General features: G+C 40.8%; 1 protein-coding gene across 5 annotated transcripts in view; it reads right to left on the minus strand.

The window, feature by feature from the left end:
* IRF2 (interferon regulatory factor 2) overlaps window positions 1–27,571 on the minus strand; it is a 145,969-nt gene that overhangs the window by 117,959 nt on the left and 439 nt on the right. For 4 of the 5 annotated variants that reach the window (XM_021075622.2, XM_021075623.2, XM_085001030.1 and 1 more), the window contains exons 2-3: window positions 5,955–6,075; window positions 2,779–2,829 (exon numbers count right to left, since the gene is read on the minus strand). The gene's annotated coding sequence lies outside the window, so the exon portion shown is untranslated. The remainder of the gene's footprint in view (window positions 1–2,778; window positions 2,830–5,954; window positions 6,076–27,571) is intronic. The other variant, XM_085001032.1, reaches the window with a different exon arrangement.

The raw sequence follows: 27,571 nt of genomic DNA on the forward strand, positions 1-27,571 counted from the left end.
CCTCATCTCTAGTTCTGGGTGAGAAAAAATTATTCTAACAGTCAGAATTAGATCCCAAGAAGAGGAGATAACTTAACCTAGTTTTTGTTGTTGTTGTTGTTGTTGTTGGTTTTTTTTGTCTTTTTGCTATTTCCTGGGCCGCTCCCGAGGCATATGGACGTTCCCAGGCTAGGGGTCGAATCGGAGCTGTAGCCACCGGCCTACGCCAGAGCCACAGCAACGCGGGATCCGAGCCGTGTCTGCAACCTACACCACAACTCCTGGCAACGCCGGATCATTAACCCACTGAGCCACGATGGGAACTCCCTTAACCTAGTTTTAATTCCTAGTAGACCCTGGTCTGAGAGGGCTTGTTGCACAGCATGCCAGTTAGTGTATTTGGGCAAAAGGGTTACAGGTGGGGCCAACATAGTGGGTCCCTCATCCCTTGGGGTGGCCATGGGTAGCTCCTCACATTTACCCAGCCTGTAGTAGGCAAGTATAATTTTCTATCATTATCATTCTCCATATGTGTCCAGGGAGATGAAGGGGGTTCAGAGACTGAGGTGTCGTTAAAATGGTTCTTTTTACATCTGCAACTGCAGCATGTGGAAGTTCCAGCAAACTCAGAAGAGTTAAGTGAGTAGTAGCTGAGGGCCACTCAGCTAATAAGTGAAAAACAGATTAGAACTCATGTTTATTTGATCCTAAAGTCCTATCCTCTCTTTACAGTGTTATACTCTGTTTAAGAGAAATGGTAATATTACTTAGGTTCTCTTTTCTTCTTTTTTTAGGGCCACACCTGCAGCATATGGAGGTTCCCAGGCTAGGGGTCGAATTGCAGCTGCAGCTGCAGGCCTACACCACAGACATAGCAATGCCAGATCTTAGCTGCGTCTGAACCAACACTGCAGCTCATGGCAACACTGGATCCTTAACCCACTGAGCAAGGCCAGAGATCAAACCCGCCAGAGTCTTCAGGGATACTAGCCAGGTTCTTAACCCACGAAGCCACAACAGGAACTACTGAAATGGTTCTTGATTTATGAGGCCTTCATGTAGGTAACAAAAGTCTGTGCGTAATCTACCTTGATTCCAACCAGTTAAGAAGGGAAATCCACTTTAAGCTATCTCACTACTCCCTGGAGACTCTCCTGCTCCCACCAACCCACACTCTGCTCCCAAATTTACAGAGAGAAGTAAAGTAGGAGAAGAGTAATGGAGTAGAGGTCCAGACGGTAGCAATCAGCTTGGTGACCTTGGGCAAATTATAAGGAGCTTATAGTGGAATGCCTTCTCTGTATAGATGAGGAAACCTAGGCTGAGGTTAACTAGTTTGAAATATCAAAAATGTGGCTAGAGGTGACACCAAGACAAGAACCCCTATTCTCTCCAGTCCCAGTGTGGGGCTGCATCTGCCCTTGAACCAGGCTACTACCCTGCATGCCACAAGAAATGATTCATTTAAATACAAGAAAAAAGCACCATGTCCCCTGTCCGTCTTCCACTATGGGAGATCAGCAGAGCTGTGATCCAAGAAGCCTGGCTGTCCACTGGAGACAGTCAAAATGGACAAAGAGCCTTGGCATGCTCATCACATTTAAAGATCGGGGTTCTGCTTGGCTGACCCAGGACCCTTAGAATTGGTTGCATCATAGGAGACAGACTCACTCCAGCTATCCTTAAAGACCTGAAATCTAAACCAGAAGGTAGTTTATTAATTTATAAGGGGGTTAGATCCTTCCAAAGACATTTACTCCAATCTCAATAGCCCCTTCCAGTTTTCCAGGTCCCTTAGAGGCTGCTTGAAGTGCATGAAATCAGGGCACAGGGATTCCCAGGTGCCATAACACCTGATGAAGCATCCTGGCCCATAATAGGGACTTCACTGACTGCCAGTTACCTCCTCCTCCACCCCCAACCTTACCAAATTCCTGCTAACTCCTTGCTTGTGAGGGTGGTATTCTGCCCTCCCCTCCTATTAACAGTCATCCTTCCCTAGATAAAGCACAAATATAATTGATTCCTATTCCTCCAGGTTAATAACACCTATTATGGTCAGCCTCAGATAAGTTAATACAGATGTCCTGATGTAATGCATTGATTAAATTAGGGCATCTTTATCTCCCTAGTCAATAATTTACTGACTTCACTCATTATCTTTTAGTGCTTCCTCATTAGTCCTAGAGGTTAACTTTATCTCAAAGTTGTGACTTATTGTTACTCCGTGTACTGACTACAATATATGCTAAAAGTAATGCTTAGTGGTGGCTAGGATGCCAACCAAAGAATTTTCATTGACCATCTTTTGAGAAATCATGAAGTGTAGCATACATATATATTTTTATGGCTGCACCCACAGCATATGGACGTTTCCAGGCCAGAGACTGAATCCGAGCCGCAGTTGCATCTATCACCACAGTTGCAGAAACGCTGGATCCCTTAATCCACTGAGCCCGGCCGGGAACAAACCCGCCCCTCTGCAGCAACCCGAGCCACTGCAGTCAGATTCTTAACTCACTGCACTACAGTGGGAACTCTGTAGCACATTTTATAGCTGTTCATTTCATACTGTCATCCTATGGCACATGGGCCGATTTTGCTGCACAGAATCACACTTTTGCCTAACTTCTCTAGGTATTCTCACCCTTTTTTCGTCCATTTTCCACTTTTTTCGGTAAACTTCCAGCTCCCTTTTGCCTCCATACTTACACCAAGGCACTCACACACACAAGCATTGGCTATACTGACAAAACAGCCTCAGTGCCTTCTGGAAAGCAGCAGAGATTAAATCCTTACTCGTGGTGCAGAGCGTCACTGCCTGAGACCTCTTGGAGCTTGTTTCTCCACCTGCAAAGTGATGATAGTCACTTTGTCACCTGTTTTCTTCACAAGATTGCTGAGAAATTCGAATAAGACAATGTAGATAGGAACACTTTGTAAAAGGCTCGGCAAGCCATGCAAAGGGAAGGAAAACATGCAGATAATTTGCAACAAAAATAATTAGGCATTCATGTTCATTCATTTAAATGTGGCTTTGTTCCCTCTTTGCATCTAATTAAATCAAGAGAAATGTCAGGTGTGATTCTTAGGGACCAAGATTTCGTTTTAGCCAGGCAAGAGAAACGTGCCCTTGAGTGCCCTGGGGATATAGTTAATTTGTTTTTTTCTATGCTTTAGGATTAAAGCCCTATCTGGAATTCTTATGCCTTTTTATCCTTCTAACCATGCTAATGTAGGAAAGTTCAGCAGGTCTGAATATTCTAAATATATATTATTTTATTTAATGAGAATCTTCATTAGTAGTTATGGTTCATCACATGACCGGCCTTTTCAAAAGCAAGAGTAGGTGGATGGCAACCAAACCCTTGTGCTGGCTTGGAGAAAAAAAATTTGGAGACCCAAATAAGTAAATTTAATTAGAGATTACACATGGAATGACTGTGGGATGCAGACAAATTTACCCTGCCTTCCAGCAGGAGGGCTTTGTCCTGGTGTGTAACATTTCAAAGGCCCTTGTTCATGGGAACCATTTTTCCCTTCTGCATAGATGCTTTTGCAGCTGCTGTCAGGTGTAGAGATTTCATTTTAAATACAGAATGTTCTCCAGCTTCTGTAATAACCTGCAGCTGTTTGACCGCTCAGTGCAAGAGGTTGAATGCTGTACATTGTCCCTGGAGCTGCTTCAGACCAAAGCAAAATATTTTCCGCTTGCAAGAATCAGAGAAGGGCCACCTATCAGTGGAATTTAAAATATTTCTCCAATTAAGCTCTAGACCTACAGAGTCAGTGTTGAATGCGAGAAGAAAGGGACAGCAAGTTAGCTGAGCTGCTCTAAAGCGAGCTGTTCTTGAGATGACAGAGCTCTCTGTTTGGAGCAGCCTTCGACTCTCTTTCTGAAGAAGGAAACACCTGCGTGCGGCGGGGGGTGCAAAGCCCTCATTCCCTCCAGGCAAAATGAGAGAAAAGTCTGTGGATTTTCCAGAGCTGTTATCTAACAGTCCAAGGAGTGAGTGCCTAGCCAAAAAGCAGTGTACATAATGGATCCACAAGTTAATTCCCTTAGTGCTGAGCAGCTTAGGGATGCGGTGCTGTTGGAGCCTGAAGACTTGGACACCAGGACCCTAAGAGTAAAGGTCTTAACTCAGGGCGGTGACCCAGAGGTGTTGGCAGAGTGTATTAGCCTTACGGCCTTTGTCCACAAGCTGAAGGGCCTTTTGCAGTAGGGTCCTTCAACCATGAAGGGAATGACAACTGGGGGTCCTCTGAGATACTGTAAGACTACCTGGGAGAGAAGGAGGGCAGAGCAGAGGGGAAAGGGAACATCCCGCCCCCTTCTCCCTGCACTCTACCTGACCTCACAGCCTCTCCGGAGTCATGGGTCACAGCCACGTGATCCAGAGGTCTCTGGTGACAACTCCTGATGAATAGGCTGGCCCAATGGTCGATCCAACCTGGAGCTACATGCCTTTCCTTCTCTCCACAGCTCTGACGTCTCTGAGGGTCTTTCCTATCAGATCATTACTTGGAGGGCAGCACAGATGAAACCCAACTACAATACTGTGATGCTTTTTTTTTTTTTTTTAACCCTTGTTTTTATTACCAGCTTTTCCCTCCCCAACACTTATAAGGGTGTGGTGCATAAATGTACATGTGAGCTTTTTGTCAGAACTGAGAAAAATGATGAAGCATTAGGGATGTCCTAGTTTTGAATACAGCAATAGCAGCAGATCCTTCAGCTTAAATCTATGCAAAGAAAAGAAAAGCGAGATTGTGTGGATTCCAGCCTCTGTCACCTGGGCAGTGCCCTCCTTCAGGTCACTCCTGTGAGCCCAGGCTGATGACCAGCTTTCAAAGACTGCCCCTGAGGGGAACTGAGATCTTGGTACAGTTTGCAAACATGGAGTTTCCTCCTCAGGACCTCCGACTCATTCCTATCCCAGCCATTTGGGGGTCGGGAGAGTCACTTGCTGAAAGGCTGAGGCAAGTGCCTGCAGCTGGCTGGGCTGAGCTGTTTCTGGAGCTCCAAGCAGCTGTGACTCATCCCTCCCACAGTCCGTTAACTTCTCACTCCTCTTATGCGACCAGCTACCCTTCTCACTCTGACTCCTACAAACCCACTTATTTTCAAATTTGCTCAAAACCGTGACATTCAAACCCAAACCTGCTCCATACCCAGGATGCTGAAAAAAAAAAAAAAAAACACACACACACAGGGGGAGTCGAGGGGCTGCAGAAAAAATAACCACCAGAGAGTTTCTTGAACTCTGGGTAGTAAGAAATAGATGCTAATAAGAGACTCTGGCAAGTTTTAGGACATGTGCCATCCTGCCCAATTGAGTTAAAGGAATGCAGTCATACTAACTGGTGGTTTCAGGAAGTCACACCAGATTTTAATTGAATTCACAGGCTCCTGCATGATTAGGAACATAATACTGTGGTGCCCAAACTGGATTGAGCTGGTAACAATAGAGCTAAGATGATTTTCTGCCATAAAGGAGTGATGCTCAAAGCTATTCCCCCCGTGACACTTTCTGGCCCTGTCGCCAAAGGCACCAAAAAAAAGTTAAAAAAAAATTCAGAGAAGGGTCAGGTCTTTCCTGCATGACTCCAATTGCTAACACAATTTTTTTAAAATGCAACAAATGCACAAGAGAGAAGTGCAGCAGGATTTAAGAGAAAAAATTTTGGAAGACCAAGAACAAACAAACAAACAAACAAAAAACCCCAAACAAGCAAAAACATCAGTTTGGTGCAAAGTCACTGAAACCAGGAAGCAAACAGCACCAACCCCTCTCATCCTTCCATCAGACACCATGAACTTAAAGGGGTCTTCCGTTATGCAGCCATTTCTGAGTTTGACTCCGAAGCCCACTTATATTCAGTCAGAGTCCAAGGAATCAAAAAGCTTCTAAAACTTGGCGAAGAGGAAATATTCAACAGATTCATTTAGCAAATATTTGTTGAGTACTTACCCTGTTTCAAGCTCTAAGACATAGGGGATTATCATAACAATAGTTGGCTTGGATATCGACGCAGTAAAATTAACCACTGGACTATCAGCAGGAATCCCAGAGATTTATATTCAACGTGAGCCTGAAATAAAAATACAACTCATTTTCTACATTGTGATTTTTTTTTCCTATTTCTTTGTTTTAAAAGTTAGACCAGGAAATTCACATTGTGGCTCAGCAGTAATGAAGCCAAATAGTATCCATGAGGATGAGGGTTCAATCCCTGGCCTCACTCAGTGGGTTAAGGATCTGGTGTTGCCATGAGCTGTGGTGTAAGTCACAGATGCAGCTTGGATCTGGCGTCTCTGTAGCTGTGATGTAGGCCGGCAGCTGCAGTTCCAATTCAACCCCCAGCCTGGAAGATTCCATGTGCTGCGGGTGAGGTACTAAAAAGACTAAAAAAAAAAAAAAAAAAAATTAGATGAATAGAGGCTATCACCTTTTACTTTGAGCTCTGGACATCTGTCTGCCACTCTCAGTGGAAGGCTCACTGAGGTGTCTGTCCCAGCAGTTCTTTAGTCTCATAATGTTTAAACCTGAACTCATTGTCTTCCCTCCGATACCATATGTAGGCTGGTGGCAGTCAATCACCCAAATCCAAACTTGTGAATCACCCTTACCCCCTCCCACTCCCTTACTTCCAAGAACTGATCAGTCACCACATCCCATCACTTACACCTTTTAAACACTACTTGAAACAATACAATAGTGATCTCTTCTATAGACATTGTACTAAGGATTCACAGATGGGTACTACTATCATCTCCATTTTATAGGTGAACAAACAGGACTACAGAGGTTAAGTAACTTGTTTAAAATCACAAAACTAGTATATGGCAAAACCCAGTTTGTCTGATGCTAAAGACCAGAGTTCTTGGCCCCTATGCCTCTAATTCAACAATCATCGCCCTACTTTAAGCCTTATTCCTTCTTCTGTCTTCTTACTGGTTTCTCTGCCTTCAATCTTTTTTTTTTTTTTTTCTCATTTCTTTTTTACCTTTACTCTATTTTTTTTTTTTAAACAGCCACACCTGTGGCATATGGAATTTCCCAGGCTAGGAGTCGAATCTGAGCTGCAGCTGCCAGCCTACACCACCGCCATGGCAACATCAGATCCAAGCCGCGTCTGCGACCTACACCACAGCTCATGGCAATGCCGGATCCTTAACCCACTGAGTGAGGCCAGGGATTGAACCCGCAACCTCATGGTTCCTAGTCAGATTTGTTAACCACTGAGCCACGACGGGAACTCCAAGGTTGTCTGTTCTTGAGTGGGCTTTAGTCGTTTGTGTTTTTTGAGAAATAGCTATTTCTAAGCTATCAAACTTATTGGCATCAAGTTTACCAAAATATTTCCATATTATCATTTTTATATCTGTAGAATCTATAGTGATGGCCCTCTTTCATTCATAATATTGCCCATTTGTTTCTTTCTGCTTGTTTGGGTTTAATTTGTTCCTGTTTTTTAGCTTTCTTAAGATGAAAGCTTAGGTTAATAATTCGAGAGCTTTCTTTCTTTCTAATATAAGATTTTAATGCTATAAATTTCCCTGTAAGCCCTGCTCTAGCTGTATCCTAGAAATTTGATATGTGTGTCATCAGTTTTATTCAAATTATATTTTCTAATTTTCCTTATAATTTCTTCTTTAACCATGGGTTATTTAGAAGGGCATTGATTAATATTCAATATTTGAAGTTTTTTCTAGATATCTTTATGTTTGATTTATAATTTCATGTAATCAAAAAATTTACTTTGAATTTCTGTATCCACTCTTTTCTCCTCAAAATCACACTCTAAAAGAAAAATGTCTCTATGTATTGCTACGGAGTGTTAACCAGAATACAGTACGAGTAAGACAAGGTGGAGATAAATCTTACATATGTTTTTAAATGGAAGGATAAACCACAGAAAAATGAACAAAATAGTTCCCTATAGAATGAGTCGAGGGAACCAGGTAGAGGTGAAGGATAAAAACTAGATTTCTCTGAAAATACTTTGTGTTGTAGATTTTACTTTGGAAGCATGTGTATAAAATAAAATTGAATAAAAGTAAGAGGAAAAGAAGAAAACTCATAAAAAAATAAACAACAATAGGATCACAGAGTCATACTGATGTGCAAAATGGTTTTTCCACAGTGCTTTGTATTTGGTTAAAAAAATAAACAAATGCTTCATTTGGACCTTCTTAAAAGAAGGATTGTGCCTTAAGCTGCCAAATTAGTTTTTGTCTGGGATCCAAAGAACAGGACAAAAAAAGAACCCTAAATTTTTTTTTTTTTTTTTTTTTTTTTTTTTTGGCTACACCCAAGGCATGTGCAAGTTTCCAGGCCTGATATCAAACTTGCACCACAGGCATAGCCCTCACCACAGCTGCAGTGATGTCCTATCCCCAACCCGCAATGCCACAAGGAAACTTCCATAAACCCTAAATCTTAAAGAGATCATTTTATAGAGAAGTGCCTATTTGCTCATTCTTCTCCTATGTAAATTTTTTTAAATTTCTATTTTTCTTTAAAGAAAGTAAATCTAATTGAATCATTCCACTGCTGAAGACCCTGCAAGACTCCCCACTGCTGACATGAACAGGCATGATACACATTCCCTCAGTGGTGTACCTGAGATGATTTTAAGTGATCAATGAATAAATATTTTCTAAATTTTTAACTGTAATGCATTTATTGTAAAGTGCATTAGAAAAATAAAACTAGGATAACAAAATCGTGATTTCAGGGGTATTATTGCTTAGGCCAAGATTAAGTAAAAATTAGCTGAGTTTAATATTAAAAAAATACTACTACAGGGACAACGTGGACACTGCAAAAATTTTAAAAGAGAGTGGGGGTGGGGGGAATGTTTTAGAAATATTGGCTGACAAGATGGAGTTCAAGTTTTTCCACACGACACAGGGGTGCTTCTCTGTCAAATCTCATTTCTTGCCACTTTTTCTTGCCCAGCATTTTATGCTTCAGCACCACCAATCCCCAGATTCCACTGGTTTTCCACTCTCCAAACAGTGTCTTGCTTTCCTAGGCCCACCTTTTTCTACTCACCTACACCCAGAACTCCAAATTATCCTTTTTTTTTTTTTTTTTTTTTTTTTTTGTCTTTTTAGGGCTGCACTCCTGGCATATGGAGATTCCCAAGCTAGGGATCTAATCAGAGCTACAGCTGCTGGCCTATGCCACAGCCACAGCAACATGGGATCCGAGCCACATCTGCAATCTACACCACAGCTCATGGCAATGCCAGATCCTTAACCCACTGAGCAAGGCCAGGGATCGAACCTGCAACCTCATGGTTCCTAGTCAGATTCGTTTCCACTGCGCCACGATGGGAACTCCCAAATTATCCTTTAAAACAGCTTTCAGGCAGCCCAGGCATCTGTACTTTTGCTCTGACTGCTCTTTACCCACAATCTACAGGACTCATCTCGTTGTGCACTTTTAACCCACAGGACTTTGGAGCTCTCAGGGCAAGGACTGGTTTTTTTTTTTTTTTTAATCCTTTTATCCCCAGTGCTAGCACAGTGATTAATAACTCAAAAACGTCTTGTGTAAAACCTAGAGCTGGCGCGGAATATGCTTAGTCATAAAATGGCAGTGCTTTTATTGAAATCTATGTGCAAGGCACAGTAATGGACAATGGGAATCAAAGAAGAATAAGGATGAACTGTTCAGGGAGCTTATAATGATTTCATTTAACCCTCAGAATGATTTTATGGGTTAGGACTCACTCTCTATCTTACAGATGAGAAATCTGAAGCTGAGTGGCAGCAATATAGCATAATGGTTAGACGATTGATTTCTGCCACTAAAAAGGCCTGCGTTCAAAGCCATTTAACAGCTCTGAGTGGGTTATTCAACCTCTCTACATCTTGGTTTCCTCTTCCGTAAAATGGAATAATGATAACAATACCTATCTCTTAGGGTTGTTTTCAGGATGAAATGAGATAAAATTGATAAGGCCACTTCAACAGTGCCTGGTGCACTGTACTTATTAAATCTGTGTGTGTATATATATATATATATATATATATATATCATATTTATTAAACCTGTACACATATCACAATAATTGTAATAAATAAAAGAGACTGTTGTGCTGCCTCAAGGTCTGCCTCAAAAAGAGACGACATAAATAAATTATACCCAAAATAATTTAAAAGCAACTTAAATCTTTAGATCATCTTTTGAAAATGCTATAGAACATCTTTATAATACACAACAAAATGTCTATAATATCCTCCTCATCTAGCCTTTATCCACGCAAAGCCATACTGATGACAGCATTCAACTACATCCAATCTTTTTCTTTCCATAGCTCAACCTCTGCCCCCCCCAAACAAAATTCTTTCTTCAAATATACCCTACGCTGGCTCTCTTACTTTTTGCCTATCTCATCATCTGACAAACCTGTTATCTCCTTTCCGCAAGTAACTACCTCCATTTTGCTGTGAACCTAGTACTGCTCTAAAAAATAAAGTCTATATGTTAAAAGTCTTCAGAGCCTTGTTCATATATATGTTGTGTCACAACTCTTCAGCGTAGTCTGGGCAAAACTGACTGTATTATTCATTAGAGTAATAATTTAAAAATAATAACATCTAGTATTTTTTGAACATTTTTTATATTGACAAGCACTACTGTTCTAAGTCCTTCACATCTATTTTCTCCTTAGTCTAGATCCTCCACCGCCACCACCACCAGCCCTTGAACTTTACTGTGATCTGATGAGCAAGGCTGAGTTACCAAGATGGCAAAGACAGGTTTATCCTTATTGGTCAGGGCCTTATAAATGCATTCCCTTTTCTTTCCATGTCTATTAACCTCCCCAAATCACATACTTAGAAATGGAAGAGGTAGCATTTCTCTCTGACCCTAAGGCCCACAATTTTTGCAAACTCCATGAGGATAAAAGACAAAATTATTCAAAGCAGAGCTGTCTCAAACTATAATGATGGGGAACAGATCAGTGGCTGCCAGAGGTGAGTGTGACTACAAAGATACAGCACAGGGATTGTGTGTGGTGGTAAAATTGTTCTGTATCTTGATTGTACTGCTGGTTACATGAATTTATATATGTGTTAAAAATTCATAGTCTCTTCACCGGTATCATGATTTTTTTTTTTTTAAAGTAAAGCTATTTCAACTCTTAGAAACTTTCTCCTATACAATGTGGATAAAATTGAAATTAACTCCAAAAATCAAAAAGTAAAACCTCCAAGCTGTCCTTCCTCCTGTGGCAGAGCTATACCCAAGGGTTAGCATTTGGTCAACCTGTGACCAAGCAAAGGCTCCTCTTTACCATCTTCCTCCCTTTCTGAGCACCTGTCTTCTACTCCTGACTCCCCCTCTCCCTCCCTCAGTCTGCAAGCCAGGCACCCATGAGCACATGCCATCCTCCCCAAAAGTCCACAGGCTCTGCTGTGTGCAACATCCAGGCTCACAGCCCTTGAGCCCCTGCATGGGGTGGGGTGGGGTGGGGGGGCTCCCCCTAGCCTTCAACTGTTTATCAAAATTCATTTCTTTGACATGAGGTTCTGCTCTCAGCTAATTGCCAGAACAAGGACCCAAGACACCCACCTCACCACGTGGAGGTGTTAATAACCAAGAATGACTGAACGGGATAGAAATATCAGCCAGGAGGAGGCAGATCACAGGGAAATCTTAGGCAGGGGGGCTTTCACAACATCATACAACTCATTCTTTGTAGTATGAGAGGCTTGCCCATTCTGGCCTTAAAACATACACAAGCTATCTCAAAAAGATGTCACTTCGTTAAAAGTCTTCAGAATATTGGGGGAGGCTTGCTGGGGGGCAGAGGAACACAGGGGACAGAACTCTCTGTGCTTTCTGCTCAACTGACTGTGAACCTAAAACTACTCCAAAAAATAAAGTCTACTTTTTAAAAAGTCTTCAGAGGAGTTCCCTGGTGGCAGTAGTTAAGGAACCAGTGTTGTCACCGCTGTGGCATGGGTTCGACCCCTTGCGCCTGAACTTCTGCATGCCATGAGCACAACCAAAAAAATTTAAAAATAAATAAAAACATAAAAAAAACTTCAGAGCCTTTCAGTATAATGCTGCATTATAATTCTTTAGCATAGTCTGGGCAAAACTGACTGTCTTATTCATTAATAATGATAGTAACAAATACTAATATAGTATTTATATATTATATTTAATAATTTATTAGTTTTATAAAATTTATAAAGTACATTTAATAATATGTTTACCTTATTATAAATAATGATAGAATAAAACAATAACAGGTAGTATTTTTTGAACACTTATATGACAAGCACTGTTCTAAGTGTCCCCTATGTGTTACCTCATTTAAATCTCTAACAATCCCAACTGATTATCTCAGTTTTGCAGGTGAGGAAATTGAGACAAAAGAGGTGGAAGCAACTTTCTGTGACAGACAGGGAGGGGTTGCACCTAGGTGCCAGGTCACGTGGCTCTCAGCTGTGGGGAGCGGAGCAGTCAGCCTTCTGCTCTCAGCAACCCGGGGTCCTCCGCAGGTGCAGAGCACCCCTGGCCTGTGGTTCTGCCCTTTATAGGTAGTACACACCAAGCTTCTATGCAAGGTCCCTGTGACAAAGGCCTGGCCACTTTAGGGCAAAGCAGGCTGCTGTGTCAGACCTGCATCTCATTTCCCTCCCTTCCTCCACCCAGTCCTGCTTCTGCCCTGCCTTCAGAAGCCCTGATCCTTCATTAACATCCTGCACCCCAAACTCTGTCTTGGCGTGGGCTCCTGGAGGACGAAACTTAAAGCACTCACCAGGGGTCATGGGGCTGCTAAGCGGTGATGCCACAAGTTGAACCCTGGCAGTCTGGTGCTCTTTGGCACTGCGAAACACTGCTTCCAAATGTAAGAATAAATATAGAACACTCTGAAAGCAATTTAGCGAAGGCTGAAACTGTGACTTGGAATATCTGAAATTTTGTCTTTAATTTTTTTTTTCCTTTTATTGCCTTCACCCGAGGCACATGGAAGTTCCAGGGCCAGTGATGGAATCCGAGCCGAAACTGTGACCTATGCCACAGCTGCGGCAACACCAGATCCTTAACCCACTGCACCAGGCCGGGGATTGATCGAACTGACAATACTACAGAGACCAGCTGGGTCATTAACCCACTGTGCCACAGCAGGAACTCCTGTCTTTAATTTTTTATATCAGTTTTATTGAGATGAAACTCACATACCATAAAAATTCACCCTTCTCAAGAATACATACAATTCAGTTTTTAGTATATTCACAAAGCCGTGCTACCATTACCACAATCTAATTCCAGAACATTTAATCACTCCAAAAAGAAACCCTGTACCTTGGAGCAGTCACTCTCCATTTGTCTTCAATTTTGGTCTTCCTGAACAATAACTAAACTAGTTCATCTGTTTGCGCCAGTTATGAAATTTATCCACCATCATCCAAGGTACAAATGTTCCAAATTTCACTCTCCAATACCAAAGCCATAAACATATTCAAATTCTGTTTGGTAATCTCACTCCTGAGAATTTATTCTATAAAAAAAATTACCAAAGATGGGGGAAAAAACTACACTGTAGCATAGTTTATAGAAGTAAAAAACTGAGAACAAGTTTTGTTCTTTACAGGGGTTGGTTAATTAAATCATGGCACATTAACTAAATGGGATATTATGCATTCACTAAAGACTAAATAACAACAAGGAAAATGTCTGGTATAACATTAACTGTAAAAGCAGAATATAAAATTACATCTACAACTATGTAAAATATGTACACATGGATAAGGATCGAAAGGAAATGGAGAAAAATGAAAACAGTACTGCGACAGGATGTTGAAACTGAACTATTTTCATTCTTCTGAGTTCCTTTATTATTGTCACAAGGTGGTCCTTGCAATGAATAAGAACGTGAAGGAAACATGCATATAATCTACTCTGGCTAGTAAAACTTCTCATTCATAAGCATATAATTTTTGTTAAGAGCAATCATTCTGGAGTCACAGGAATTTGGGTTTTAATTCTGGCTCTGATACTTCTGAGATGTCACCTTGGGCAATAATCTAACCTCTGTAAGACTCATTTTCCACAACTATTAACTCGTGGTACCATCTACCCCAGAGGGCTGCTGTGAAGATGCAGTGAGACAGTCGTGCCTGGACCACTCAACAAATGATGGCTACTGCTATTTTGGCTGCACAGATAATGGTGGGAATGATGGTGAGGGTACTGACAAGGGAACAGGACGTAAAGAACGGAGGGTTTTGTTTATCACTACACTGAAAAACTCGAATGACAGTATTATCCCTATCACTTGACAACTCCAATTCAGACCAAGTGAGCCTTGCTTCAAAGGAGACCTGGAGTTGTAGGTATTATCCCTTCTTAGCTGGAGAGACCTAGAAACCTGTACGAACAAGATACTCATTGGTGTCCTAGTTGAAACGGTCAACAAAGAAAATCAAGTCCTGCTGAATGTGTGTGATTGATTAATTTTATTAATGAATACAATGCCTACTAACTATCCTCATTGTTGTAATTGTTGATATCATCCTCATTACCAACAAAGAGCCAGTGTGGCACGTTAAGCAAGCCCCACCCACTTTCCGTCTCTTCTGCTGTGGATGAGCTTTTCTCTTCTCCAAGTCCCACGCCTCCCGCCTCCCTTGCTCACAAGATACCAGCCCAGACTTTCCTGCCTACTCAAGGACTCTGTCAGTTCCTTTTATTTTTGCAGCCATTTGTCCTCTCCTCTCATCTGCATATAAACATGCTGTAGTATATCCCAACTTAATAAAAAACCCAAATCCTCACTTGCTCCCATATCCCCTTCTAAGGATGCCTCATTTCTCAACTCCTCCTTACCCCCTGAAAGAGAGTAGCAGAATACTGAAAATTACTAAAGCTATAACTGGTGCACAGTAAACTGTATGTACTTCATATGTACAATTTAATAATGTACAATGGGCATATGCATAGACCCGTGAAAGTTCACCACTTTCAAGATAATGAATATCACCCTAGAAAATTGCCTCGTGTCCCTCTTTAAATCCTTCCCTCCCATCCCTTCCTCCCCTGGCAACCACTGATTTGTTTTCTGTCACTCTGGATTCACTTGCATTTTCTGGAATTTTTATAAATGAAATCATACAATATGTATTCTTTTTTGGGGGATGGGTCTGTCTTCATTCACATAGTATAATACTTATGAGTTGCATCATGTACAAATGTTTCATTCCTTTTTCTAATGCTGAGTATAATTTATACCACAGTTTATCCATTTACCTGTTGATGGCCACTTGGGGTATTTCCAATTTGGGGCTATTACAAATAAAGCTGCATAAACATTCACGTACAAGTCTTTGCATAGAGAAATGCTTTCATTTATACTAGGTAAATATCTAGAATGGAATGGCTAGATCATTTCAAAACAAATGCAAAATTGTTTCCATTGTGTTTGTACAATTTTACATTCCCGCCAGCAGCGTGTGAGAGTTCCAGATCCTCCGCATCCTAGTCGACACTTGGTAGAGAGTCAGAGTTTATATTTTTAACATTCCAATTGTTGTAGTTTCTCATTGTGGTTTTAATTTGCATTTTCCTACTGACTAATGAAGTTGAGCATTTTTTATGTGCTTATTGCCATCCAGAACCTTTTATTGGTGAAGCGTCTGTTCAAATAAAACATTGCGCCCCCCCCCCCGTTTTTTTGGTGTGGGGTTTTTTTTTTTTTTTTGGCTTTTTAGGGCCGTACCCTGGGGCATATGGAGGTTCCCAGGCTAGGGGTCGAATCAGAGCTACAGACGTCAGCTTACGCCACGGCCACAGCAACTCGGGATCCAAGCCATGTCTGCGACCTGCACCACAGCTCATGCAATGCCAAATCCCTTATCATTGCGTTTTGAGGGGTTTTTTTAAATACCCTAGATAGAAATCTTTTATCAAACATGATTCACAAATATTTTATCCTAATCTTTTGATCCTCTTAACAGTGTCTTTTTAAAGAGCACAAGTTTTCATTTTGGTAAGTCCAATTTATCAAATTTTTTTTACAAATAGTGCTTTTGGTGTTTTATCTAAAGAATCTATGCCAAATTCAAAATCATAAATGTTTTCCCCTGTTTTCTTCTAGAAGTCTCATAGTTTTAGGTTTCATATTTGTCTATAATCCATTTGAGTTAATTTTTGTATGTTGTTTGAGGTATATAGATTGATACTCTTTTTTTTTTTTTTTGGATCTAATTGTGTAACCAAGCAGGACCCTATGGAGCCTTCTCAGGACAGGTCCCTCCCATATACCCCTGCTGTAGCTCCTCTCTCAAGTACTCATATAACAGCATCCCATGCATATTTCCTGAGTTTTTCAGATGCTAAAAACCACCACCAAATGGAAGAAATTAACTGCTTGATGAACAAGAGCCCTCAGACTTTCTGGCAACTAAAGATTGATAATGTTAACCACCCTGTTACCTCAATATCAACCAATCAGAGAATTGTGCATGCGCTGATCACATGCACTGGGACATCCCTCCTCGTTTTCCCTTTAAAAATTCTTTGCTGAAACCCTTCCGGGAGAGTTCAGGGTTTTGAGGGGCATGAGCCACACTAATCCCCTTGCGTGGCCCCTCAGTAAGCGTTTCTCTGCTCCAAACTCCAGTGTTTCAGTTTGTTTGGCCTCACTGGCAACAAACTAATAATTTGTTAGGCATACCAATAATTGTTCCAGGACCATTGGCTGGAAAGTCTATCCTTTCTCCACCGAATTCCCTTTGCACCTTTGTTGAAAATTAATGGTTCATACCTATATAGAAATACTTCTGGTATCTTCATTCCGCTCCACTAATTTATTTGTCTAGCTCTATGACAATATTACACTGTCCTGATTACTGTACCTTTATAATAAACCTTGAAATCAATTTGTGCTAGGCCTCCAACTTCATTCTTTGTAAAAGTTGTTTTGGTTGTTTAGGTCCTTTCATTTCCATATGAATTTTAGAATCAATTTTTTTTTTTTTTTTTTTTTTTTTTTTGTCTTTTTGCTATTTCTTTGGGCCGCTCCTGCGGCACATGGAGGTTCCCAGGCTAGGGGTCCAATCGGAGCTGTAGCTGCCAGCCTACGCCGGAGCCACAGCAACGCGGGATCCGAGCCGTGTCTGCAACCTACACCACAGCTCACCGCAACGCCGGATCGTCAACCCACTGAGCAAGGGCAGGGATTGAACCCGCAACCTCATGGTTCCTAGTCGGATTCGTTAACCACTGCGCCACGACGGGAACTCCTAGAATCAATTTTTTAATTTCTACAACAACAACAAAAAAGCCTGCTGAAACTGTAATTTAGAATGTGTTAAATCTATGGACCAATTAGGGGAGACTAATATCTCAAAAATAGTGAGTCGTATATACATATACCATTGAATATTTTTCTCCATACATGTAGGTCTTTGATTTTTCTTAGCAATATCATTTTCTTTTTCTTTTTCTTTAGCAATATCATTTTCAGTGTATGGGTATTCCACATCTTTGTCAGATTCATCCCAAAGTCTTTTACATTTTTGAGACTATTATAAATGGAATTCTTATTTTTATATTTCAACTTCTGATTTTTCATTGTTTTTATATAGGAACAAAATTGGTTTCTGTATATTGGTCTTATATCCTGCAACTTTTCTAACTTCACTAGTTCTAGTAACTTTTGGGGGAATTCCAAGGGATTTTCTACAAAGACCAGGGGTTTGCAAACTATGGACCATGGGCTAAATGTAGTCTGATGCTTGTTCTACAAGTAAAGTTTTACTGGAACACAGACATGCTCATTTGGTTATATATTGTCTATGATTCTTTTGTATTACAATGACAAAGGTAAGTAGTTCAACAGAGATAACATAGATAAGCACGTCACATACAATAAAGGCAGTCTTGTTTCTATAACCTTCAGTAAAATGCTGAATAGTCACTTCTATTCAGCATCCTTGTCCTGTTTTGATCTTAGAGGAAAAGCATTGTCTTTCACTATCATGTATGGTGTTGATAGAGATTTTTTGTTTTGTTTTGTTTTGTCTGTGCCTTTCTAGGGCCGTTCCTGCGGCATATGCAGGTTCCCAGGCTAGGGGTCTAATTGGAGCTGCAGCCGCCGGCCTACACCAGAGCCACAGCAACGGGGATCCGAGCCACATCTGCGACCTACACCACAGCTCAGGGCAATGCCCGATCATTAACCCACTGAGCAAGGCCAGGGACTGAACCCCACAACCTCATGGTTCCTAGTCGGATTTGTTAACCATCGAGCCACGACGGGAACTCCTGATATAGATTTTTATTTTAAGTCCCTCAATTACTAGTTTGCCAAGAGTTTTTTTTAATCAGGAATGGATGTGGGATTTTGTCAAATGCATTTTCTATTTCTATAGTTTAAGAAAATTTTTTTGTTTGTTAATATGGTGAACTACCTTGATGAATTTCAAATGTTAAATCAATCCTGCATTCCTGAAAAACTCAGTTGGTCATAATGTGTTTTTTGATGCAATTTGCTAAAATCTGATTTAGAATTGCAATTTTATATTCATGAGGGATATTGGTCTGTAGCTTTCTTTTCTTGTAATGTTTTTGGCTTTGGTATCAGTGTACTTTTGGCCTCAAAGGAGTTAAAAGTTCAGTTCCCATCGTGGCGCAGTAGAAACAAATCTGACTAGGAACCATGAAATTGAGGGTTTGATCCCTGGCCTTGCTCAGTGGGTTAAGGATCTGGCGTAGCCATGAGCTGTGGTGTGGGTCGCAGATGTGGCTCGGATCTGGCGTTGCTGTGGCTCTGGTGTAGGTTGACGGCTATAGCTCCAATTAGACCCCCTAGCCTGGGAACCTCCATATGCTGCAGGAATGGCCCTAGAAAAGGCAAAAAGACCAAAAAAAAAAAAAAAAAAGTTTCGTAAAATTCACTACGTAGTCATCTGGGATTGAGGTTTTCTTTGTGAAAAGGTTTTTAACTACAGATTAAAAGTTTTAGTACATATAGGGCAATTAGGGTATCTATTTCTTTGTGAGCAAGATTTTATGGTTTGCATTTTCAAAGAATTGTCTGTTTCATCTAACTTATTGGATTTACTGGCATAAATTTTCAGTTTTTTTTAATCATCCTTTTAATACTGGTTGAAAATGTAGTGATGTCACCTCTCTCTTTTCTGATATCGATAATTTGTGTCATCTTTTTTTCTGATAACTCTAGCTAAAAATACATCAGTTATGTTGATCTTTTCATTGGTTTCCTCTATTATTTTGGTTTTCCATTTTACTGAGTTCTTTTTTTTAATTCAAATTACTTTGGGTTTAATTTGCTCTTCTTTTTCTAGTTTCTTAAAGTGGAAGCTGAGGTTGGTAACTTAAGATTTTTCTTCTTTCCTAATAAAGTCATTTACTTCTCTAAATTTCCTTCTAAGTGCTAGTTTTGTGTCATCCCCTACACTGTGTGTGTCATCCTATGCATTCCCTATTTTTTATTTTTTGACCCATTTGTTATTTAGATTATAAATATTTGAGGATTTTCCAATGATCTATGGCAATTAGTCTTATTACTGAGGCAAAAACCTCTGGGTACTGTACCAAATGTTATATGAATCTCGATGTTTTCCACTCTGGGTAGAAGGAATAGGCACCATTCTCAGTACTGTGTGAGCACCATACACTGTTTCTGCTAATCCTTTTAGAGGGACCATATGCTGATGAGTATTCAGCTAAACAATCAAGGGGGATCCTCTACAGATCTTTGAAAAATTCCCTCTCTGTGCAGTACTCTGTCCTATAACCCCTAGCCACCTTGGTCTCCTTGGTCTCTCAGCTCCATCTCCTCAACCCACAGAGTCCATCAGGCTCTGTCCACTTCCCTGTACTGAAAACTCTCCCATGGCAGTAAGCTGCAGCAGCCGTATGTCTCACTCGTTTTTTCTTCTTGCCTCTCAAGTATCATCTTTTGTTGTCTGTTGCCCAAAGTCTTTCAAACCACTCATTCACATGTTTTGCCCATCTTAAAATTGTTTCATACAAAAAAATATGGTCTTTGATATTCCATGTTACCTAGAAGTGTAAGTCTCTCTAGTTATTTTTGTTCATGAAAATGTCTGTAACATAATTTTTTAAAAAAAGAAAAAGAGACCCTTTGAAAGACTTCCATTTCCACTTCACTCCTTCCCATTCTTTCTTAAACTGACTCTAAACTTTTGTCCCCCTTATTGCTGAAATCATGTTCTTCAGTAACCTCCAACATACAATTCTCAATCCTCATTTTACTCATGCTCACAGCTTTTGACATAGTTAATCACTTCCCCCATTTTTTTTTCCCTTTCATATCCAAGATACCACACACACACAAACATCTGGTCTTGCAGGTATCTGCACCTCTTTAATTGGACTCTCTTCCTTTTACCAAACTCTCAAAGTTGCGGTACCCCACAATCCATCATCAGAACTCCTCTTTATTCATATTCCTTCCTTCAGTGACTTCATTCAGTTCCAAGACACTGAATACTCCCTGCATAATCACTTATACTTCGGCTCTGATCTCTTCCAGAATTATATACATATATAATTTTTTACTTGACAATTTCATAAGGATTTCTAATAGGCATCTCAAACTTAGCATCCCCAAAAGCAAAGTCTTGATTTTTGTCCTCTAACCTGCTCTCTTTCATCAGGGCTCCCTATCTTAGTAAATGGCAAAAGTGTTACCTCAATTGCTTATATCAACACCTTTAATCTCCCCTAGTTCCTCTCTTTCTCTCACACCACAATCAATCTGCAAACTCAGGGAGTGATATCTTCAAACTCTAACCATGTTCTATCAATTCTATAGCTAATACTCTGTTCCAAGCCAGTATACTCCTTCACTTGGACTACTAAAAGTAGCCTCTTAACTGACTTCAGTATGTTCTTTACATAACAGCCATTGTGTTACTTTTAAAGCATGTCATCCTTGTTGTCTTTTTTATGGAAATTGATGATGTGATCCTAAAAGTCATGTGGAATTTCAAGGGACTCATAATAGTCGAAACAATCTTGAAAAAGAACAACGTTGCAAGGTTCACGTTTCCCAATTTCAAAACATACTACAAAGCTATAGTTTTCAATACTGTGTGGCACTGGCATGAGAATAATATATAGCTCAATGGAACAGAATAAGAACCCAGAAAGAAACCCACATGCCAACGTCAACTGACTTCTTTTTTCTTTCTTCTTTCTTTTTTTTCTTTTTTTTTTTTTTTGCTTCTTAGGGCTGTAACTTTGGCATATGGAAGTTCCCAGGCTAGGAGTTGAATAGAAGCTGCAGCTAAAGGCCTACACCATGGCCACAGCAACACCAGATCCAAGCCATGTCTGCAATGTACATCACAGCTTGTGGCAATGCCGGATCCTTGACCCACTGAGCAAGGCCAGGTACTGAACACAAATCTTCAAGGATACTAGTTGGGTTCTTAACCTGCTGAGCCACAATGGGAACTCCTCTCAACTGACTTTTGACAAGGGGGCTAAGATAATTCAATGAGGGAAATAATCTTTCTAATAAATAATGCTGGGACAAGGACTTCTTGAAAAAACAATTCACAATTTGACGTGAGTCACAACCCCTGGGTTTGTGCAGTGAAAGACCTGAGGCTGTAAAACAAGGTTAATTACAGAAGATGAAGCATCTTTCAGATGCTTTAGTTATCAGAAAGGACACAGGTTTGGACATCCCATCATTAAGCAAAACAAAAATGTTGAGTTCTACCCAATTTTATCCTGTATTGCTCCTATTAGAAAAAAATTTATTGGGAGTTCCCATCATGGCTCAATGGAAATGAATCCAACTGGTATCCATGAGGATGCGAGTTTGACCCATGGCCTCATTCAGTGGGTTAAGGATCCAGCATTGCCGTGAGCTGTGGTGTGGGTCACAGACTCAGCTTGGATCCCAAGTTGCTGTGGCTGTGGTGTAAGTCAGCAGTGCAACTCTGATTTGACCTCTGGCCTGGGAACTTCCATATGACGTGAGTGTGGCCCTAAAAAGCAAAAAATAAAAATGAAAATAAATATTTTTAAAAATTTAAAAAAAGGAGAAGAAAGAAAAGGATTTATCAAGATATTCCAATGCCTGGAGTTCCTGCTGTGGCACAGTGGGTTAAGAATCCCACTGCAGGAGTTTCCATCATGGCTCAACGGAAACGAATCCAACTGGTATCCATGAGGATGCAGGTTTGATCCCTGGCCTTGCTCAATGGGTTAAGGATCTGGTGTTGCCATGAGCTGTGGTGTAGGTTGCAGACGCAGCTTGGATCCTATGTTGCTGTAGCTGTGGCGAAGGCCAGCGGCTACAGGTCTGATTAGACCCCTAGCCTGGGAACCTCCATATGCCGCAGGTGTGGCCCTAGGAAAGAAAAAAAAAAAAAATCCCACTGCAGCATCTTGGGTCACTGTAGAGGTGTGTGTTTGATCCCTGGCCTGATGCAGTGGGTTAAAAAAGGGTCTGGCATTGCTGCACCTGCTGTGTAGGTTGCAGATGCAGCTCAGATTCAATCCCTGGCCTGAGAACTCCCACATGCTGTGGGTCCAGCCACTAAAAAAAAAAAAGATATTCTAATGCTTTGGACAGGACATCAATCAGTCTTAATTTAACACTGAACTAAACTGATGTTCAACTGCCCTTGAATTTAAAATAGTAAATTTGAGTATTATTTCTATTGTTTATCATGACCATGTCTAAAACAAAATAAACAGGAAAGCAAGGAAGAATTCCATTTAAATCAACAGGTTTTTTCCACTTGGGAAACAGAGCACAGAACAGTGACCCTTTTTTGACCTATCCCTTACATTTAGACAAGAAATTACCTGGTAATCTTTTTTTTTTTTTTTTTTTCCTTGTTAGGGCTGCACCGATGGCATATGGAAGTTCCCAGGCTAGGGGTCAAATCAGAGCTACAGCTGCCGGCCTACACCACAGCCATAGCAGCACAGGATCTGAACTGTGTCTGCGACCTACACAACAGCTCAGGGCAACTTTGGATCCTTAACCCACTGAGTGAGGCCAGGGATCGAACCTGCATCCTCATAGATACTAGTCAGATTCGTTTCTGCTGAGCCACGACATGAACTCCTACAGTAATCTTTTTAAAAAAAATTTTTTTTTTCCTTGTTAGGGCTGCACCTGTGGCATATGGAAGTTCCCAGGCTAGGGGTCAAATTGGAGCTGCAGCTGCCAGCCTACACCACAGCCACAGCAACGCCAGATCCAAGCTGTATCTGTGACCTACACTGCAGCTTACAGCAATGCCAGATCCTTAACCCACTGATTGAGGCCAGGGATCAAAACTGCATCCTCACGGATATTAGCCACAATGGGAACTCCATCTGGTAATCTTGAAGGAAGGTCAAGGTGAGCACTGCTTTCCATCAAAGTCCAGCCATCTTAAATTGAATGTCACTCAAAAAAAAAAAAAAGTTACTCCAAATTCCACAATCCTCTCTAGGTAAAGAAATGACCTTGGGTCAAGAAAAAGAACTGCTGAAAGAAACTATCATTCTTAAACCCGGCGCTCTCTCCCTCATTTCTTATAACAACAGAGCAAAGTAGAGATCAAGAAGCAAAAACGTAGTCCAGAATGCTGAAGCCAGCTGTCTTTTTTTTCATGCCTGCCTACTCTCCTTCAACAAACCAAATATCATGACTAGCTGTAGTCAGATACTACAGGAAGCAAAAAGACCAAGAGAAAAACCTCAAACTTCCGGCCTTCATTTTTCTTCTACAAGAAATCTACTTGGCTTTGTGGCTCTAAATGTTTCCTTGCAAGAAGTTAAAATGAGACATGATGTCATAGAATGACCAGGTCCACATTATCTTTTTTATAATTAGTATTTTTCTGATAAACACACAATCCACATATCAGAAAAACCTATTATATTTTATCAGAGGGGTCCAATACTAGAAATTCTATTTGTATGAATAGGGAAGCAGCAAGACATGTACTGGGCTCAATGTGAGTGTTTATTCCTTTGGATCTTTTAAAAAATGCCTGTTAGCTATATGAGGTAATAAGTATGGTGAAGCTGGATAAGGTAGATATAAAGCTTTATTGGAATTTAACCTCTCTCTTCTTGCCCAAAGCAACAACCTCAGGAGAAAACAAAAGAATCCTGATGAGCAGAACATTGGCAGCAAAAATGTACATTTTTTCTCATGGATCACTAGGAAGCAAATGAATGGGGCCTCTGACCTGGAACCAATTAGCCCTATAGTTAAAATGGCAGCTTGGGGCAAACTGAAGGTTTGGTATCAATTAATCTGTTTTCTGGGCTGCATACACCGAAAGATGTTCATTCTGTTTTGGAACAAAATTAAAGGATCCTGACCTAAAATGAACTATGTCCCAACCCTCTGCAGGGCCTAAGCTTGTGTATTAATGTCACTTCAGACTTCAGCGTCCCACCCTCACAGTACTTCATCTTTTAAATTCCAGTGATTTTACTTATAGTCTACTTCATTGATTTTTTTTTTTTTTTTTTTTTTTTTTGTCTTTTTAGGGCCATGCTTGTGGCATATGGAGGTCCTCAGGCTAGGGGTCGAATCAGAGCTACAGCTGCTGGCCTGCACCACAGCCACAGCAACGTCAGATCTGAGCCACATCTGCAATCTACACCACAGTTCATGGCATCTTCGGATCCTTAACCCACTGAGAGAGGCCAGGGATCGAACCCACAACCTCATGGTTACTAGTTACTAGTTGGATTTGCTTCCACTGCACCACAACAGGAACCCCCATTGATTCTTATTAATGTTCCCACTCTGATACTGAATAATAATGATGATAATGACAACAGCTACCTCTTACATGCTCACTGCATGACAGGGTCTAGGCTAACTTATTATTACATAAATTCTTCATGATTGGAACAAATCTGTGTGTTAAATATTATTATTACTAGTCTATAGATGAAGAAACTGAGGCCCAGAAACATTAGATAAACTGTATGAAGTTGCACAGCTAAGTAACAGGGTAAAGGGAATGCAACCCTGCTTCACTTCTTCCACTTTCTAGCTATCAAAATCTGAAATTCTTCCTTTTTTCCCTATAATGCACTATCCTTCCACCATTCAAGAGTGTCTGTTCAGGAACACTTCAAGATGAAACCTGCAATTTAATCCACGAATATTTACTGAGTGCCCATCTTCATACTTCCTTCAAATCATACACAGATTTACTGAGGGCCTGCTGTGTGTTAGGTTCTGTTCTAGGTGCTGAGGATACACTAGTGAACAACACACACAAAAATCCCTGCCCTGTGGAGCATAACATTCTACAGGGGCAGAAAGACAGTAAACATAAGAAATAAGAAATAGGGTGATGGGAGTTCCCGTCGTGGCTCAGTGGTTAACGAATCCAACTAGGAACCATGAGGTTGCGGGTTCAATCCCTGGCTTTGCTCAGTGGGTTAAGGATCCGGTGTTGCCATGAGCTGTGGTGTAGGTTGCAGATGTGGCTTGGACCCCTCGTTGCTGTGGCTCTGACGTAGGCCGGTGGCTACAGCTCCGACTTGAGCCCTAGCCTGGGAACCTCCATATGCCTCGGAAGCAGCCCAAGAAATCAAAAAAAGAAAAAAAAAAATAGGGTGATGGTTCAAAGATAATAGGTGCTAGCGGAAACATAAGATAAGGAAGATGGGAATGTAAGTCCGTCTCGTGTCTGTGTGTGTGTGTAGGATTGCAATTTCTTTCTTTTTTTTTTTTTTTTTTTTTTTTTCCTTTGCATTTTAGGGCCGCATATGCAGCATGTGGAGGGACATTCCCAGGCTAGGGGTCGAATCAGAGTTGCAGCTGCCGACCTACACCACAGCCCCAGCAACATGGGATCCAAGCTATATCTGCAACCTACACCACAGCTCACAGCAACACCAGATCCTGAACCCACTAAGAGAGACCAGGCATTGAACCCGAATCATCGTGGAGACTAGTTGGGTTCATTACTGCTGAGCCACAATGGGAACTCTGAGGATTGCAATTTTAAGTGTTACAAAAAGATAGTATAGAGCAAAGACTTTCTAAGGATGTGATGGTCAGTTTTATATGTCAACTTGGCTGGGCTACAGTACCTAGGTATTTAATCAAATGCTAATCTAGGTGTTACTGTGAAGCTATTCTGAAGCTGTGGTTAACATCTATAAGCTGTACAGGAGACCACCTTCCATAGTGTGGGTGGGTCTCATCCAATCACTTGAGAGGCCTTAAAAGCAAAGCTCAGGTTTCCCCGTGATAGAAGTTCTGTCCCCAAACTGCAACATCAGCTTCTACTCGAGTTTCCAATCTGCCCTACAGACTTTAGGCTTGCCAGTGCCCAAAATTACAGAAGCCAATTCCTCAAAACAAATCTTCGTATATCTTATATATATGTGTGTGCCCCACTATATTTACATATAGGTATGTGTATACTGTACACATAGTAGTAGATATGCATATATGTATAGTCTGTATACATGTTGTATACTTACTAATATATGCATATTATGGTGTATATATGTATACAATACACTTGTATATATATACAATACACTTGTATACATATGTATACAATATACATGTGTATAAACACACACCTCTGACAGGCTATGCTTCTCTGGAGAACTCTGATACATGGGGTAGGAGTGTTCCAGGCAGAAGGGACATAAAAGCAAAGGTACCATGTGCTGGACACCATGACAGGCATCACGCAGACAACTGTGAACAACACAGATGTGGCTCTTACCTTCCTCAATCTTAGCGACAAGATAGAGATACTGCAAACTGACCCGTATGTCTCCTCCAGATTTTCAGACTCTTCCCAGATTCACTGGCCTTACTCTTCAGCCTTGACCCCATGGTCACTAATTTCAACTTTTCTTTTAACTGACATTCCTAGTTCCCCTGGCCTTTCATTACATTTGCCAAATTACCACCATTACTAATATACTTTGGAGTGTTATGGAGTTTAAGAACTATATTCACAACAATGAATATAGTTTAAAATAATAATTTTAATTGTCTTCACAAAAACTGTCATGTGGGGAGGAAAGGTTATTTCACAGATGAGAAAACAGGGATTCAGAGGTAAACTAACCTGTATGAAATTACAGAGTTAATAAATAGCAAAGCTGGGTCTCAACCAACCATCCATCTTTCTTCTCAACAAGAACACATTTCTTGAACAAGCGACTTGTGGTCAACTGTAATTGTTCACCTCCCACCTTCATTCACTCCTCAACTTGCCATTTCCCTCTGACAGTCCCTCACTCCTGTACTGGTAAGTTTCTACTTTCACTGGGGGAGGGGGGGGAGGGACTGCGGTTTCCCATGTATTACATTTATTTGTGTCATACTACATTTATAATTACATATATTAAGGGTGTCAGTCAAGCAGTGCGTTTTATTTGCCCTTAAATACAGGTATTCGTCCAAGGTTGTCTTCAGCGCACATTAACAATTATGAGCTGAAAGATCATAAAAATAGAGATCCCAGGCCCAATTGAAACCAAGTGCAAAACTCTAACTAGCTTGCAAGAAGCGCGCCCGGATTTCCAGGTTAAAACATCTGCCTTGC

This window comes from Sus scrofa, chromosome 15 (genome assembly GCF_054392235.1).
Source record: "Sus scrofa isolate SSC_HxYL_T2T_F1_AM1 chromosome 15, Sscrofa_HxYL_maternal_Yorkshire_Landrace_v2.0, whole genome shotgun sequence".
NCBI lineage: Eukaryota > Metazoa > Chordata > Mammalia > Artiodactyla > Suidae > Sus > Sus scrofa.